Source organism: Castor canadensis, chromosome 5, assembly GCF_047511655.1.
Source record: "Castor canadensis chromosome 5, mCasCan1.hap1v2, whole genome shotgun sequence".
Classification (NCBI taxonomy): domain Eukaryota; kingdom Metazoa; phylum Chordata; class Mammalia; order Rodentia; family Castoridae; genus Castor; species Castor canadensis.
Window position 1 is genome coordinate 49110065 of NC_133390.1, and position 15792 is coordinate 49125856.

At 35.3% G+C, this 15792-nt stretch overlaps 2 protein-coding genes across 7 annotated transcripts in view; one reads left to right on the forward strand and one right to left on the reverse strand.

Annotated features, from left to right (window-relative positions):
* Positions 1-15792, forward strand: part of Col8a1 (collagen type VIII alpha 1 chain) — a 543304-nt gene that overhangs the window by 303552 nt on the left and 223960 nt on the right. The window lies entirely within an intron of this gene.
* Filip1l (filamin A interacting protein 1 like) overlaps positions 1-15792 on the reverse strand; it is a 269654-nt gene that overhangs the window by 126332 nt on the left and 127530 nt on the right. For 3 of the 5 annotated variants that reach the window (XM_074072966.1, XM_020157595.2, XM_074072964.1), the window contains exons 2-3: positions 8542-8614; positions 1531-1657 (exon numbers count right to left, since the gene is read on the reverse strand). The exons of 1 other annotated variant lie outside the window; for it this stretch is intronic. The gene's annotated coding sequence lies outside the window, so the exon portion shown is untranslated. The remainder of the gene's footprint in view (positions 1-1530; positions 1658-8541; positions 8615-15792) is intronic. One more of the 5 variants, XM_020157600.2, reaches the window with a different exon arrangement.

Genomic DNA, 15792 nt, shown 5'->3' on the forward strand with positions numbered 1-15792 from the left:
GGTCTCATCTCGCATGCTTAGTGCTTCCCCAGCTCTGTGCATTTGTGTTCTCCTTCACTCCCAAACTTCTTCCACTTGATCGCAGAATTCTTTTTCTCCCTGGTTGTGCAGCTAAAACTAGCATGTCCCTGATTTCCTTGGAGGAGCTTACTGGTAAGCAAATAGAGAAACTAATTCTAAATATCTCACATAGTCATAAGACATACAAAAAGCAAGGAATACCATTCATTCAGTATGTGATAAAACATTCTATGTATGGGATGTTAATTGGATGGGGAGAGAAGTAGGGGAAGAGAGAGTGATGGAGGTAAAGTCAGAAGCCGGGGTACATCCTGAAGGACTTTTTTACCATTTTAACGACCTGAACATTATCTTCTCTATTATAGCCAGCCATTGAAGGATTTCAAGAGCAAGATGACATGAGCAGATTATAGGCAAATGCTGGGGAAAAGACCAGAGACAGGAAGATGAGTTGGGAAGCTCTTGCTGTTGTCCAAGTGAAGGAATAGGACTCAGCAATGCTTCTGGCTATGTGCCTGAAGAGCAAGGGATGTATCCACAAGACATTTAACCAGTGGTAGGTTTTGTGTCTAAGAGTATGGGGTGTGGAACTAAGATTGCCACATAAAGAAAGAAGTCAGATTAGAGAGATGAGACATCTTCTATTGTGTATGTTGAGTTTGTAGAATTGCACAGAAATACAGGTTATGGACAGATGAAAATATGTCAATGTCTGCATCCTTTAACTTCTCTGAGCCTTGCTTCCAAAATTGCCACTTCCCCCATTGGTGGAAATTGCTGTAAAATCACACTACCCCTCATCTAAGTTGGTACCAAAGTGTAATCACATTGGGGCCTCTAAATTAGGGTATCCTAAAAAGCTACTTATACTCTTTTGGTGGACTTTGTACAGGTAGAATTACATAGATCTAATTCTTACCTCAGTATATTTATTCTTGATGGAAAATATGAATTAGTAATATAACTAGTATATCGATAAGGAATATATTCACCAAATGTATAAAATGGTTAAATATTGATAGTAAAGTCTGACTAAGTAGTAAGTGAATCGGGGGAATACTCTTGAGAGGAATCTGGTTATGATAGGAACAGTATAGTCATATTGCAGAGACATAAGAAGTATGGACCAATATGCAAAAGGTAGGAGAAGATGTCATTCAAACAAGTCTTTTCAGGGGCTTAATAAATTTGATAGGGGAATTGGAAGACAACTAGTTGTTGCTTTCTCTTAAGTTGAAATAAACTTGACCCTATGGAATACCCTAGTTTTGTTCACTTGCAGAATTGACTTCAAGTTTAGGGATTTGAATGTGGAAAGTTAATGCCATGATAGGTTACCTGACTGCAAATTCATCAAAGAAGACTGATGATATCATAAACCATGAGAAGTCAGTATCCTTCACCAGCATCAGAAACCTCTCATTCTGAGTAAACACTGGTAATCCGTTTTATTCCTCTCCATTAGTTATTACAGTAATAACAGATTGGCAACCCAGACTCATTTTCTACCTCTAGTGCTGTCTACTGCTAGGCACAGCTGCTCCCGATCATCCTTTCCAGTGTAAATAATGGTTCGTGTTTCCATGGGCTGTTGTAATGTCTTTCTGTACTTGTGAAGTGAGTCCATGTCACCACCCTGTTGGGAGAGATTGAAGGTATGGGTGAAGCCAAGGAACTGTGCAAGAAAGTCAGAGAGTCTCCTCTTGCTACGATATGTTGTTTTGCTCTTTAAGGACATTTAGATTGACTGGGTGTTAATGCTATGAACGTCCATGAGTGTGGAATGAGAAAAAGATATCATTTACATCTGTCTATTGCAGATCTTTTACTTTGGAGCTTTTTCTTTCATGTTAGATGTAAATAATGAACTCCTTTGTTGTGAGAGGGTATGTTACAAGGCAATAAACACTTCAGCAAAGAGCATCTTTTGATCTTCACGCCTTTGGCAATAAAATCTGAGGGCAGAAATAGGCCAGAGAATTTGGAGCAGAAATAACTGAAAGCTTCCCTTTTATCTGTTCACAAAATTAGGTACAGAACTATAGGAGTAATGAATGGAATGATAATCATAAGAAAAATGAAGGACAAAATAAAGCCACCTGAATAATGGAAGGTTTTATTCTCTTTCTTCCTGTGATCCCTTAAGGAATTAGTAAGTGTTTAAAAAACTTAAATGCTAGTTTGAGAATGTATTTTTAATAATAGGTCAGCAGGTAACACTTATGTGTGTCTGTGCCTGTACATGTACACGCAAACACAATCTTTTTAAACTGGTCTGTTTTTTTAATACCTTCATTCTGTGAATCCTATCTCAATATGATTGCTAATTCAGTCACCTTCTAAATATAAAACCATATATTCATATAAAATAGAAATCTCAAATATATAGTTTTGAATTCCTATGAAAATTATTTTCATTTCTTACCTCTCTTGAAAGTTTCAGTTGTATTGTGAAGACATCTAATGCCTATTTTATTACGGGAAACTTATTAGGATGCCCCTTCAGACTGTACACAATTCATACTTACATCCAGAAAGTAACAGATTGGGGCAGGGGGAGACGTGACACCTCCTAATAGTAATGTTAAGCACTTTTTCACACTCAATGAAAGATAAATGCATTTGTATTTACATCTCTATATAGGTGTACTTCTTTTCCCAATTTGGATAGCAATAATGAAGGCAGAGATTGCAATCCTGGCATCATCTCAAATGTTAACTACCTATTTTCCTGGTCCTGGTATTGGGGCGGGTATGGACGATTGCTCTAAATTTTAGCTTTTCTTGATAGATAATATATAACTAATATTTCAAACATCTAGCATAGTTTTCCATTTTATTTTACTCTACTGCTTCTTCCTAATAGAGGAGCTGACTGACTTACTCTGTGATAAAAGGAAATCTGACTATGTTCCAAGTATTCCTTGCAAGTCTTAGACCAAGAGGTTTCTCTCAGTATTTTTCAGAGACAGATTGAGAACAGTCCATTTTAGTAGCCTTTAATTTGAAAGTTAAACTAAATCCTTCTAATTGCTTGTAAGTATTGAACAATATGAATATTTCTATTGGATAATATGGAATGCACAGTTTGTCATTGAAGAACTTGCCATTTTTATCTTAGCTGAGTTTAGTGCCAGTATATACCATTTGTGCTTTCAAGCACAGGTTGATTTATTGTAGTTTGGAAGAACAGGATATTTCTTTTGTAATTTTAGTAGAGCCCATTTTTTACCTTGTTGACTTTGAGGCTATTGTTACCAAGTCAACAAGTTAAAAAGAAAGAATAAAAATCCAGATTTGTAGGGGAAAGCCTATCATTTTATGACATGTAATTAAAGTTCATTCAGTTTTATTTAACTAAACATAATAGTTTAGCTCTCAGTAGGCAAAGTGACATAATAATGAATGGGTGAAGTGAGCTTCAAGGAGATAGTGAACATTTCAACATTCTCTGGCCTACCCTTGGCATAGGCTCTATTGTCTGCCATAGCAGGATGGATTCTTCTCTACCATTTACTAACTCTGTAAACATGGGCATGTCATTTGGCCTTTTAGAATTTGCAAAAGTAGGAAATAGTATCATATAAACAGGTCTGTTAAGACAAGTTCATGAGATAAGAACAATAATAATTGTAATCAATAATATTTTGTGTTTGCTAATGTTCGAATGACTATGCTGAATATCTTAACTGATCTACAATAAGTTCAGTGAAGTACTTTCATGTGGCAGGTATTAAATTCTACCTGCTTCTGCTCTTCTCTACCCCAGTCTGCCAGATTCCTCAAGTGAATGGAATTTCTCTATTCAATAAATCCATAATCAATTCCTCTGGCTTTAAGAACTAGTCTAAGTGCTGGAGATATGGCAGTGACCAAGAGAGACAAAGTCCCAATTGTCATACATTCTAGACAATAGACAGAAAAAAAACGGGTTATTTATCTGTCATGTGGTAATAAGTCCTATGAAGATGACACTAGGGGAACAATAAATAGGAAGTACCCATAGTCTTGGGAAACATGGAGAGAAAGGATTCTATTTTAGACATAGTAGCCTAGGAAAGGGTCTTGAGTAGATATTCATGCCATGGTCATTCCAAAAAATGACTTTCTTGTTCAAATGTGGAAGTCAAAAATGTAATGAATTGTAAAAGAAAGCTTAAAAGAATCAATAGCATCTATTTCTGCATGTATTTTCTTTGGGCTAGTAAGCAAACAGTAATAGTGTATCTTTTAATAGGTATTAAGCACTTAGAAAGTAGAGCATAGTAAGGCTACATCAATGTGTGTTGATATTAATCTATTTGAAGAGAGCAAAAGTATACTTTGGCCTAGGTACACTACTCTTTCCTGCTTATAACTATGCAGTCATACAGAAACCCTTCGTACAAAGATAGAATTGAATGGCAGTGTCTGTTTTTGTTGATGTTTAAGGTAAATCATTAAACTGTATCCAAAACAAATATATAGACCTAGTGAATTTAGGAACGGTAACCCCACAAGAGACCTGCAGCCAAACTGCTCATAAAACCTATGCTGACCTGAACTGTAACTAGCAGTCTAATCTAGTGGTTTTCCTTTTAGCTCTTTAAAGATTTCACTTTATTGTCTTCTTGATTAGATGATTTGCAACAAGACCTTTGCTATTTAATTCTTAACTTTATTCTCTGTGTCTTTTTACTTGACTACCTTCAAGATTTCCTCATTATTTTTAGTTTCTTTAATTAAAATATGATATGATTTTGCTGTTATTAATCCCACTGTGGGTTTCTTGGGTCTGTGATTTAATGTCTATTTTTTAGAAAGCATTTCTGCCCTCAGTCTTTCTCATGAGCACTTGAAGTAGGTCCATGAAGAAAATCTGTTCGGCTTGAACTCCCTTTGTGATTGCAGTTCTCAGGAGTTCTGTACTCATTCTAACCTACAATCATCCTTTGGAAACTCCTTGAATTTCTACAAGAATCCTTTTAAACTGCTAGTAGCACCTGGTGTCTTTCTTTATGCTCTGCCACAGGAAAGTGGGTCTTCAGGTACCATATTTTCTTAGAAGGACCTTGGATTTTAGACAATTTGTTCTCATAACTCAGGGCTTAAGAAAAGTTACATTTTTACATTGTCTTTAGTAGCTTCTTTTTAGGGTGTGACTCTTTCCACCTTTCTATATGCTAAGTGGAATCAGGATTCTATACTGGTGATTTTGAGTCATTCTACAGATATGCTTTAGAAGTTCCACAAAGCTGTGATTCAAATTTTATTTTATAGATGTTTTATTGCTTAAAGATTGCAATAAAAACATGTCACACAAATTGTCTTGTGTACCAAAGTAATCACTTTGGAGACTAGCAAGTAAAATAATTATGCTGCTTTCTTAATTTGCCTTTTTCAGACCATATGAGGTCTTTGCTACAATTTGACATACTCTTTGAAGTTCTGGTACCATGGCAGTGATTATGAAGGGTGTGATTCTGCTTTTAGCCGTGTCAGTGCCACACAAGTAAAACTGCAGAAGCTGAGGCCACTACTGCAACATGTAGTCAATTAAGCAAAAGTCAATTAACTGACAGTAGTGTCAAGGACACCTGCCTATACTGCACATGAATTGGTTCTGCAGTAACACATGGGTGGCTGGCAGGTTGTATCTTGACTAATATTTGCCCACCTTGTTCTTTTCCTGATTTCCACTTAATACAAGAAATGTAAGTAGGTTTTTTTTTAAAAAAATTGTAACAATCCTACTTTGAGGCAAAAAATTTACTGGCATTTTAAGCCTTTGGATTAATTTCCTTAAGTCTTCAAAATGCTTTGATAACTCATTATATATATTACTAGGATTTGAAGTCGGGGCCTCATACTTGCTAGACAGTTGCTCTACTACTTGAGACACTCCACCAGCCTTGTTTTGTGTTGGGTCTTTTCTAGACGGGGTCTTACGAAATATTTGCCCAGGCTGGCTTCAAACTGCAATCCTCCTGATCTCTGCTAGGATTACACTGATGCCCAACAAAATTTCTTGATGCTAAGCTGGGTGTCCCTGCATCATGCCTGAAATCCTAACTTCTTGGGAGGCTGAGATCAGGAGGATCAGGTTTAAGGCCAGCCCAGGCAAATAGTTTTTGCGATCTCATCTCCCTATACTTCTATTTTTGCTTCATTGTTGTACATTGTATTAATTTCCCTGTGGACACAGTGAGACTTAATAAATATTTTAGTAGTGCTATCAGTGTCAGACAGTAAAGGCAAGGCACTTATGGTGTGATTACTGATAGCAGCTCGGTTTGGCTGCCCTATTTTCTTTTCTGAGTGAATTGAAGGTACAGTATGTATCAACAGAATCTTATTCGTTCCACTACCTTTGCTTATGACTTGGGGACATTTTCATTTATTCTTCACTGAACACGGATTATGTGTCAGAGACACTTGACTAGCAAGTGCTAGAGATTGACTTGTAGATGTTCCTTATCCAGTTCGCAGTCCCTGGAGATAATGTGGAGGTATTTATGTATGCTTATCTGTGCTGTGGAAAAAAGTCCTTAAGTTAAAATATTTTAATTTCAATGGTTATAGTTTTGGGGTTGATTTTTGATGGGGTGTAGGGAGACAACTGGGTTTTTGAACTCAGGGCCTTGAGTTTGTTAAGCAAGAACTCTACCACTTCAGTCACATCCCTAGTCCTATGGTTATGTTTGTTTGGTTTTTTTAAAATAACTATGTTTTTAGAATGAAGAAATTAAGCAAAGTGCTTTAAACAACAACAACAAAAAGTAAAGCAACATTTCAGAAAAGCCCAGTCTTGAATATCATATTAAATCAAACTCAGGATGGCTGGAAGTTGAAAGCGCTTTAAAATTGTGCACTTTTATAATATGCTATCATAGTTGGTTTTCTGTTGTTATAATAGAATACCTGAAACTGGATAATCTAAAAAGGTTTATTTTGGCTAAACATTCTACAAGTCCAAGGGCATGTTTCTTCTGGTAAAGGCCCCATACTACCTCATATCATGGTGGAGAAGCATGAAGGGGAAATGGGTACCTGCAAAAGGGTCAGGAAATGGGTACCTGCAAAAGGGTCACATGCAGTAGAGTCCCAGGGGAAGTCCCAGGCTTGCTTTATAACAACCAGTCTTGATATAACTTACCTTCTCTTGAGGAAACTATATTGATTTCTTCATGACAGTGAATTCCCTCATGATCCTAATGCCTCTTAAAGCCCTCATCTCTCAGTATGGTACATTGGGAATCAAATCTCAACATGGGTTTTGGTGTGGACAAATCATACCTAAACCATAGCATGTGTCTCTTGATTTTATTTTTGCTAAATATGGTAAAATGGAAAAGCCACACTGTTTCTTGTACTGTCATCTTTAGTTTCACACGTCTTCATTTGGACAGTCAACTGATAGTCATAAAACATCATGGAGAGTAAAAAATTGGACATTTCTAGAAAGCTGTATTTTGTGTAAAATATTTGAACTTTTTGCATCTTACAGATACTGAACTTATAATCTTGAAGTTCATTAAGATTAGATGATAATATTAAACATAAACATATACTTAGAGAAATCATGTTTCTTTCAAAGACTGACCCTCATTATTTAGTATATATGCAGCAAACATTTAAGAAGTTTTCCACATATATTTAAGAAGCTTTCCATTCGTAATTTGCCAATTTCTTTTCCAAGGGAAGTTTTTGCAAAAATTTTTCCCTCTAAATAATGACAGATTTTTAGGTGTAACCTATCTACATTGTGTAACCATGTTAAATGAATGAAAAAATTAAGTATTTTTATGATAGCATGATTTGTTACTATAGAGCAATTCAGAAATACTAGTACTAAATACTAAGACCTGAGTCAGTTTTAGATATGGTCAGCTAATAGGATCTATTATTTTTGGTGGGATTCTCTTAATAACTTAATTTTCTCATTAAGTATCTGGCTTGGAAGCAATAATGAAGGTGATTCTGATGTGTTTGTAGGGAAGTACAACAAGTGAAGTAACTGTTATGACATAATTTGAGGGAAGCCAGAGACTAGCCCTGCAGAATTAAGATTAAATGTTTAACACAGGCTCCATACCTTAGATAATTAAATGTTGGAGCTTGCTGCTGTTTCTTGCCTTCTGGATAGAACAGCATGGACACTGGTATAGTGGGATGAAGCAGTCTGGCATAAATTGTTCACAGTTCCATAGTAAGTGGCATAGATCTTATAGGAACAGGTAAACAGCACCACGTGGAAAGAAAGTCTGTGTCACAACAGAGCTGAGGCATCATCACAGGGGCAAAAACCACTAAAGAGATTTAGATAAGGAAATGTCATCAATGACTTGGATTTAGAAAGTGTCTACCAATTGAGTGCAGGATGGAGAGATCTGAGATAGGGAAACAAATTAAGGGTGCTTCGGTGGTTCAACGAGCTGTGATGAGAGCTTGTGGGCAGTAGTAGTAAAGTCAGAGTTGGATAGACTGGTGTTAAGAAAGATAGTAAATATACCTAAGTTATTTGTTTTCTTGGGATTTTACCTCTTAAAGTTCTTTGATGACTTCCCGAAGTAAATTCCAAACAAAAGGTAGTTGATTTTACAGCATAGAGAACCTGAAATGTATAGCACAGATATTATATTCTCAACAAAGCTTATTTTAGTTGATAATTTTAACAAGAAAAAAAAACAGTGGAATCTCTTCAGTGGAGTATGTCATTGCTGATATCAGGACTGTTGGGTAGTTCCTTCATAGACTGTTTAACTTACTTTGTTTTATGGTCAGTTATTTACAAATATGGATGAAATTAGAGGGCTCTGTTATCATTACTGGAGAGCCAATTCAAAGAATATAATATACATAGACATCATTAACCTAAAAGGAAAAAAAAAACTGCAAGGAAAATAGAAACAGGCCAAAATTTTCATGTACAAATTATTATGCCAGCTGGTCCTCCTTAAGATTAATGATGCTATTTTGAGGTTTCTCATAATTCTACCTAAAGTCACTTTATATAAAACAAGAATTGGACATTTCAGAAGAAAACATTTTAAGTCTTACATCTTGAAAATATTATAAATGCTTAATAATAGTAAAATTCTTAGAATTTATGAACTAAAAAATAGTATATAAAAAATGTCATCTTTGGTAATGCCTCATGGAAACAAAATTTAAAAGTCTCAAATTCAATGTTTACCAAGAAACCATTTAAGATTTTTAAAAATGAGAAAGACTATCTAAAATTCTGTTATGTTTTCTGTTTACGGCTATCTTTTGAACAACATTTAAAAGGCAAAAAGCTTATCAGGATATATGGCTTAGGTTATTTATCATAGTGAAAAGATTCTATCAATGCTATGTCATGGCTACTTTTCTAATTGGGGTAATTTCTCTGTGGGAACTAAAATTTAAGAGTGATGAACCAGCATTGGAGTCTCATTGTTCATAAGTGGAACTGGTTTATTTTTCTTTTCCCAGTTTTTTTCCCCTTAAGTCTTAGTCTCATGAGAAGCAAGATAAAATCCTTTCTTTGTGAGAATTCCACTTGAAAGTGGTATGTTTTTAAACATACCACCTCTTAACATCACCTCTGTGTAGCATTACAAAAATCATTAATTGAAACATTTTCAGATTTTTATTCTTGCAGCCAACATTTATGGAGCAATGATGATATTCACAACACTGCTCTAGAGTTATAGGGGTATAAAGAGGGATGGGACATGGTTTCTTCTCTTTCTGAAAGGGAATAGTTTAGCTGGAAGATAAGTTGGGTATACAAATAGCAATTATATGATGTTGAATTTGTCTAGTGTCCTACAAAAGAAGATGCAAAGTGCAGTGAATTGTTGAGGAAATTAGAAGTATTTTTTTGAGGGAGAAAATGTATACTTGTGGCTTAAAGGATAGGTAAAAATTGTTAAAACAGCATTGGGGGAAAGGAATTCTGAGCAAAGTTTACTTTGAATTTGGATAATATAGGATATGTCCTTAGAAGCGACAAGAAACCTAATTCAGTTGAAGCAGTAGTGCAGTAAGGGTAATAAAGTGAGACCTCAGCACTGTCTTTGGAAGTGTTTGGGGTTTATTGAACAATCAAAGCAAGTATAGCTAAATGATTAAGACTTTGGGAACTGGTGCCAAATTGCCTAGGTTTGCGACCTGTGTGTAATAAATCTTAGCTATATGACTTTGGACAAACTACTTAAACTGTTTGTCTCAGTTTGCTTATCCATAATCTCTGAAGTCTTGCATTAGGTGTTGAAATTCAGAATTTTTCAGTTTTTGGAAATATAATATTGTATAGTACATTAAGGTCTAAGAGAATGCTTTATCAAGTGCATTTATATTTCTACAACAAACCGTCTAGGAATATATGGTAAATTGAATAAAAATAATGCATATCCTTATATGCAGTCAATTTGAATATTGTACAAATGAGTTTATAGCACACTTATGAAAAATTGTTTTCACTACTTTTTAAGAGTTTTGAATTGTGGATTATGGGCCTACAATGGATCCACTACGGTAGTACCATTCTTGTGAGATTTTCATGACAATCATTACAATATGTTTTTAGGGCTTACATTCTGATGGCACTTGGTGAGTGTTAATTTTTACTCTTTCTATATTATTAGTAGTTCCAAGTGTCACTTGTGTAAAAAGAGCCAGAGAGAGTGAGCTACATGTCCAAAGTATCCTACTGTGCAGTAGTAGAACAGCCTAGGAACTTCCCAGGCCAATCTTTCTTCCCTTTTATGATGTTGGGTTTGAGTTGGGCAGTTGAAATTCTTCAGTACTGGCTCAGTACCATATTTACTGGACATTTGGGGTCCATGCAACCAAATGAAGCATAATGGGTATGTAAATTTTGGTAGAATAGTAAGAATGAAAAAGAATGGGCTTGCTGGTGAGACTTGGGGTGAGGGAAAAGGCAAAGATATCCCAGGTTTGGGGAACAAATAACTTTCATGTTTGTGTGGAGTTATATACTCCCCATGCTGTCAGAACATTGTCCAGTGCAAGTGTTTCTGCTCCTCATAAACACACTGTGCTGAAGGATGGTGCCTGTGAGTCTTTGACCCTGAACTCTGGTTCTTTCACACCTTCATGCATTAATCATGCAACTTACCCTGCCTCAATCCTCAGTTTGCCCTGGCCTTCTGGCAAACTTTGCCTGATCCTCAGGACCAAGCTCAAATATCACATCATCAATGAAGCCTTCCTGAAATGATTTATAAAACCCCTAGTCCCTCAGTCTTCTGCTCCACCCTTACCTGTCACAACTTTCAGCTTCTACTCTTCTGGTTCCTTCTGTGTTTCCCTAGCCATTCTCATGTACATTCCCAGCACCCATAATGATACGTAACTGCCATTGAGTACAGAGTTCATGGATTTATAAATCCCCATTTTACAAATGGAAAATTCAGAGAGTTTCAATACCTTGTCCAACATTGTGTGGTGTAATTAGAATTGGAGTTTAAACAGGTTTTCCTTTTTCCAAATTGCATGTCTCTTTTCTTATCTATAGCCAAAAGGAAAGAAATGTGTATGTGTATTCCACCTGTTCAGGTGTGAATACTAGTAAAGGTACATGTGAGGATTTTACAAAGACCAACATAACAATTTTGTATTTTACTTTTCTGGCACAGTATACTTTTTTAGTCATTGATACATAAACATAAATTGAAGTTTATACTTTTGTGATGACTATTAAGTACTCTTATGGTTTCTGTCATTCTAATGTGATCATGAGTTTAAGAAGCTAAAACAATTTAGAGAAATGGTATACATTTTGATATACATACTTTAGTATATTTTTAATATATGGAAGTACATATGTTTTCATCTCTTAATATATAGTATCTTTTTTATGCCTGTCAAGCTTGATTATTTCTCATTCAACAATTTAATAGGGCTGTATATTTATGAGTGAAGTATAAAATTTCATTCAGCTAATTAAAAAATCTATTTTAAAAGTTTTTAAAAGTCATAAGTGTTTAATCATGGAAATAACCAAACCACCATTACTTTGCAAGACTCTGTTAATGCCATATGTAGAATTTCATAGCGTGAGACTCATTTTTTTTAAATGTGCTTATAAAGTTTGATGACAATTGAACAGACCAACTCTACGAAATGGTAATTTATGTAGCAATAAAAAATAAATAAATCCATGTAATGTGGGCTTGCAGCTGGAGACAGCTGTATTATGCGTGGTTTTTAGTCTGTTACATCAAAGTGATCATACAGTGCTATGTAAGAATGTGCATGTGGACATCTTTAAAGTACCCATGTATTTGCTATGCTTTTGAACCTACTCTATGAGTATGAGAGAAGTCATTGTTCTGTTTTCATTAACAATAGTAAATAAAATCATGGATATATTAAAAATGCCTTTTCCAAATGTGAAAGCATTTTTATAGCCATTATTTCCCTAGCCTTCACTATAGTTTGTAAAAGTTTCTCAGAGACAGTGTTCTCTAAACTTCTGGAAATTATGCAAGAAGTCAAGAAATATATCTCTAGCACTGATGCTGAGAAACTGAAGCACCACATTGTTTACCTGAGATCCCCATTCCCAGCTGTTGAAAAACTATTCTGTCTGACTCAACTGTAGTCACCAAGAAAAGTAAAATCAGAGGATGAAAGCACAGGAGAATAGACCATCTGATGGAATCATTTCAGTATGTAGAATAACTTGCCAAAACAAGTGGGAGCATGGGTATGTGCAGAAAACAGGCTGGAGGAACGCCAGGAGAAGAAGATTTCTTACACTACATGATATGAATCAGTTACCTAATAGATTTTTATTGCTTTGTTTGGTTGGTCAATCTGTTAACTTTAGCTATGTTAAATCAGCATGAAAAAAAGGATGTGTATGTATGTGTGTGTTCATGTGTAAAGTGTAGGATAAAAGAATACAAAGTGCTCAGGTGCAAAATAATTCATCTGTATTTCTGAATGTGCATAATAAACTGGCTTAAACAGATTTGTGTGTGTGTGTGAAATCAGAATGAGACTAGGAGCCTGAGGTACGTTCTTTAATTTTACTAGTAGCAGTTCATTCATTTATTATGTAGTGTGTCCTGTCATACCAAATTAAAGGTTATATTTTGTTTTCTCCACATGTAATCTAGAGCCAAGAATGAAAACCACATAATATATTTTTAGGATTAGAACACTTATTACTGATAGATAATGACAGAGCAGAAACAAGAGGCACCGGTTAGTCTGCATTAGCTCATGAGCCTTGGATAACTTTTTTGTGAACTCTAAAGATATGTGCAATTCTGTCACTTGCATTAACTTTCCCCCCAATTCCTGATGTGGCCACTTGTCATCTATCTCTTGTCAATTCAAGTCATTCTGCACACTGCCTATAGGCTTTTACCTTTAGTGAATATTTGCTAAGACTTTCCTTCTTCAAGTCGTTTTTAGACAGAATGAGTACTTTTGCCAAATACATTAGCCCTCCTTTCTGACCATCCACTTTAGCCTTTATAGGAGAGGGAATCTCAGCATGTAAGCAGGAAAGAGTTGTGTAGTAGGGATAGAAAAAATCTGTATTTTGGCCATGGTGGTGCATGCTTGTAGTCCTAGCTACTTGGGGAACACAGTCTGGAGGAGCATGACTTGAAGCCAACCCGGTCAAAAGTTAACAAGACCCAGTCTGAAAAGCAAGCTAGCTGTAGTGGTACATACCTGTAATTCCAGCTATTTGGGAGGTGGAGGTAGGAGGATCATGGTTCAGGGATAGCCCAGGCAAAGATCCTATCTGAAAAATAAACTAAAAGTAAAAGGGCTGGGGTGTGGCCCAAGGGAGGGGAGGGAAGGGAATGGAAGGGAAGGGTCCCTTAATTCCATGCATGTATAAAATAGTGCATTTAGATAGTTCTGGGTACAATATATTTTTTATAAAAAAGACCACAGTGACAAGGAATTTAGACTGGAATTTGCTGGAATTTCATTGCCAAATAAGTTGAGAATATTGTTTTTAGAAGAAAAGATTTAGTGGGAACAAGATGATTCTTTTTAAATATAAAGATTTAAAGGGTTGCCATGAGGAAGGTATAAAGCATGGGCCACAGGGCTTACATAGCTTGAAATTACATATGTAGCATGTCGTTTTTTTCTTTATAAAACAATACTACCAAAAGTAAAGCTCGTAAATTCATTGACATAGAGAATTGAGTGGAAAATCATCTTGGGACTTGCAGTTTACTAAAATACATATGTGTTGAAAATAATGTAACTAATCTAGTATGACAATAAGTCTCAAGAAAGTAAACTAGCTAAACTATAGTTTTAAAGTAAAAGCATACTTCATACTTCATTAATGAGTTTCTCGTATAATCATAAGAAAAGCTTTATCCTACTAAAGGTCATCATTAAAGCTGCTGACCTTTGAACATATTTGTATCACAGTGCTTTGATAATAATAGGACTTCATGAGATTCAGTTTACATTGTAATTAAGTCAACAGCAAGAAATGATTCACAAATAAATTGCTGTGAGATATTAAAATATATTATGTTTTTAAGTTTTATAGAAGACAGATAACTTAAATCATTTTTTATTTTAGTAAGAACCAGATACCCCAAATGTGTTGGAATCATGAGACATGAAGATTCATCAGCAGAATGGTTAATAAGCAATACATCACTTTGTAAACTGCATGTGATGTGTCCCAGGATCAGGTGTCCTTTTCATATTATGTTAAATATATGGCCCTCCATTCCATAGCCATGAAGGCAGATCATTACAAAAATAAAGAAAATACTGATATATGTTTGCTTTGTGGGGTTTGTACAGTTTTTAAAAAGAAAAAGTACAGTACTAGCTTAGGTTTTTTTTTAATAACACAGTTTGAAAAGTGCTAATGAAGTTAGTCTTTCTAAAAGTTTAGAGTTATAGAAAGCAAAGAGAACAGTAACTAGATGCAGAGGGTCTCTGTCAAAAACAAAATTACAGATTGCAGATGAGAATGCTTCTTCTCACAGAGGATACTTTTGCTTCTCAGGGCAATGTCTGGAGAAGATGTTGCCACAACTCTGTTTGGGAGGAATTATAGCATCTAGTCAGTTAGACATTGGAGATGGTGATAAACAATCTAGAATGCAAAGGACAAACCTCCACAGTAAATAATTGTTAAGTTCAAAATATCTATAGTGCCAAGGTAGAAAAACACAGATCTAGTTAGGATGTCAAGAAATATTGGGGTACTAGCTGGACATGGTGGCATACACCTATAATCCTAGCAGTTGGGAGACTGAAGTGGGAGAATCGTGAATTCAGGCTAGCCTGAGCTACATAGCAAGACCCTGTCTCAACTGTTCAAAAAGAACAGAAATATTGGGAGATTATACAAAAAAATGTTTAGGTGCAAGAGATTTCAACTAAGGAAGCTCTAGCCTCTATCTTATTAAAAATAGAAAGCCACCTGCCTTATGAGACTAAAATTTCTGTTCTTAACATCAACCAGAAGTAAAAATTAGTTTAACGCAGTCCTGAGACTTCAGTTATTTTCTTCATAGATGCATATAATAAAAGTACCTTGAAATTCCATTTTAAATTGCATGCATATGTCCAGTGAGCAACTCAGCAAAAATGCTTTTGTTAAGTTAAAAATAATACTCTAGCAGTAAATATTTCATTAACTTGATAAGGTTAAAAAATAATAATACATGTAGTCTGAAGCAGAGCTGCCAATTTCTTATCCTGTTGGATTCCCAAAAGATGTTGAGGGTGTATCTTCCAAGTCATTATTTCTATTTCTGAGGAATAGCTGTATTT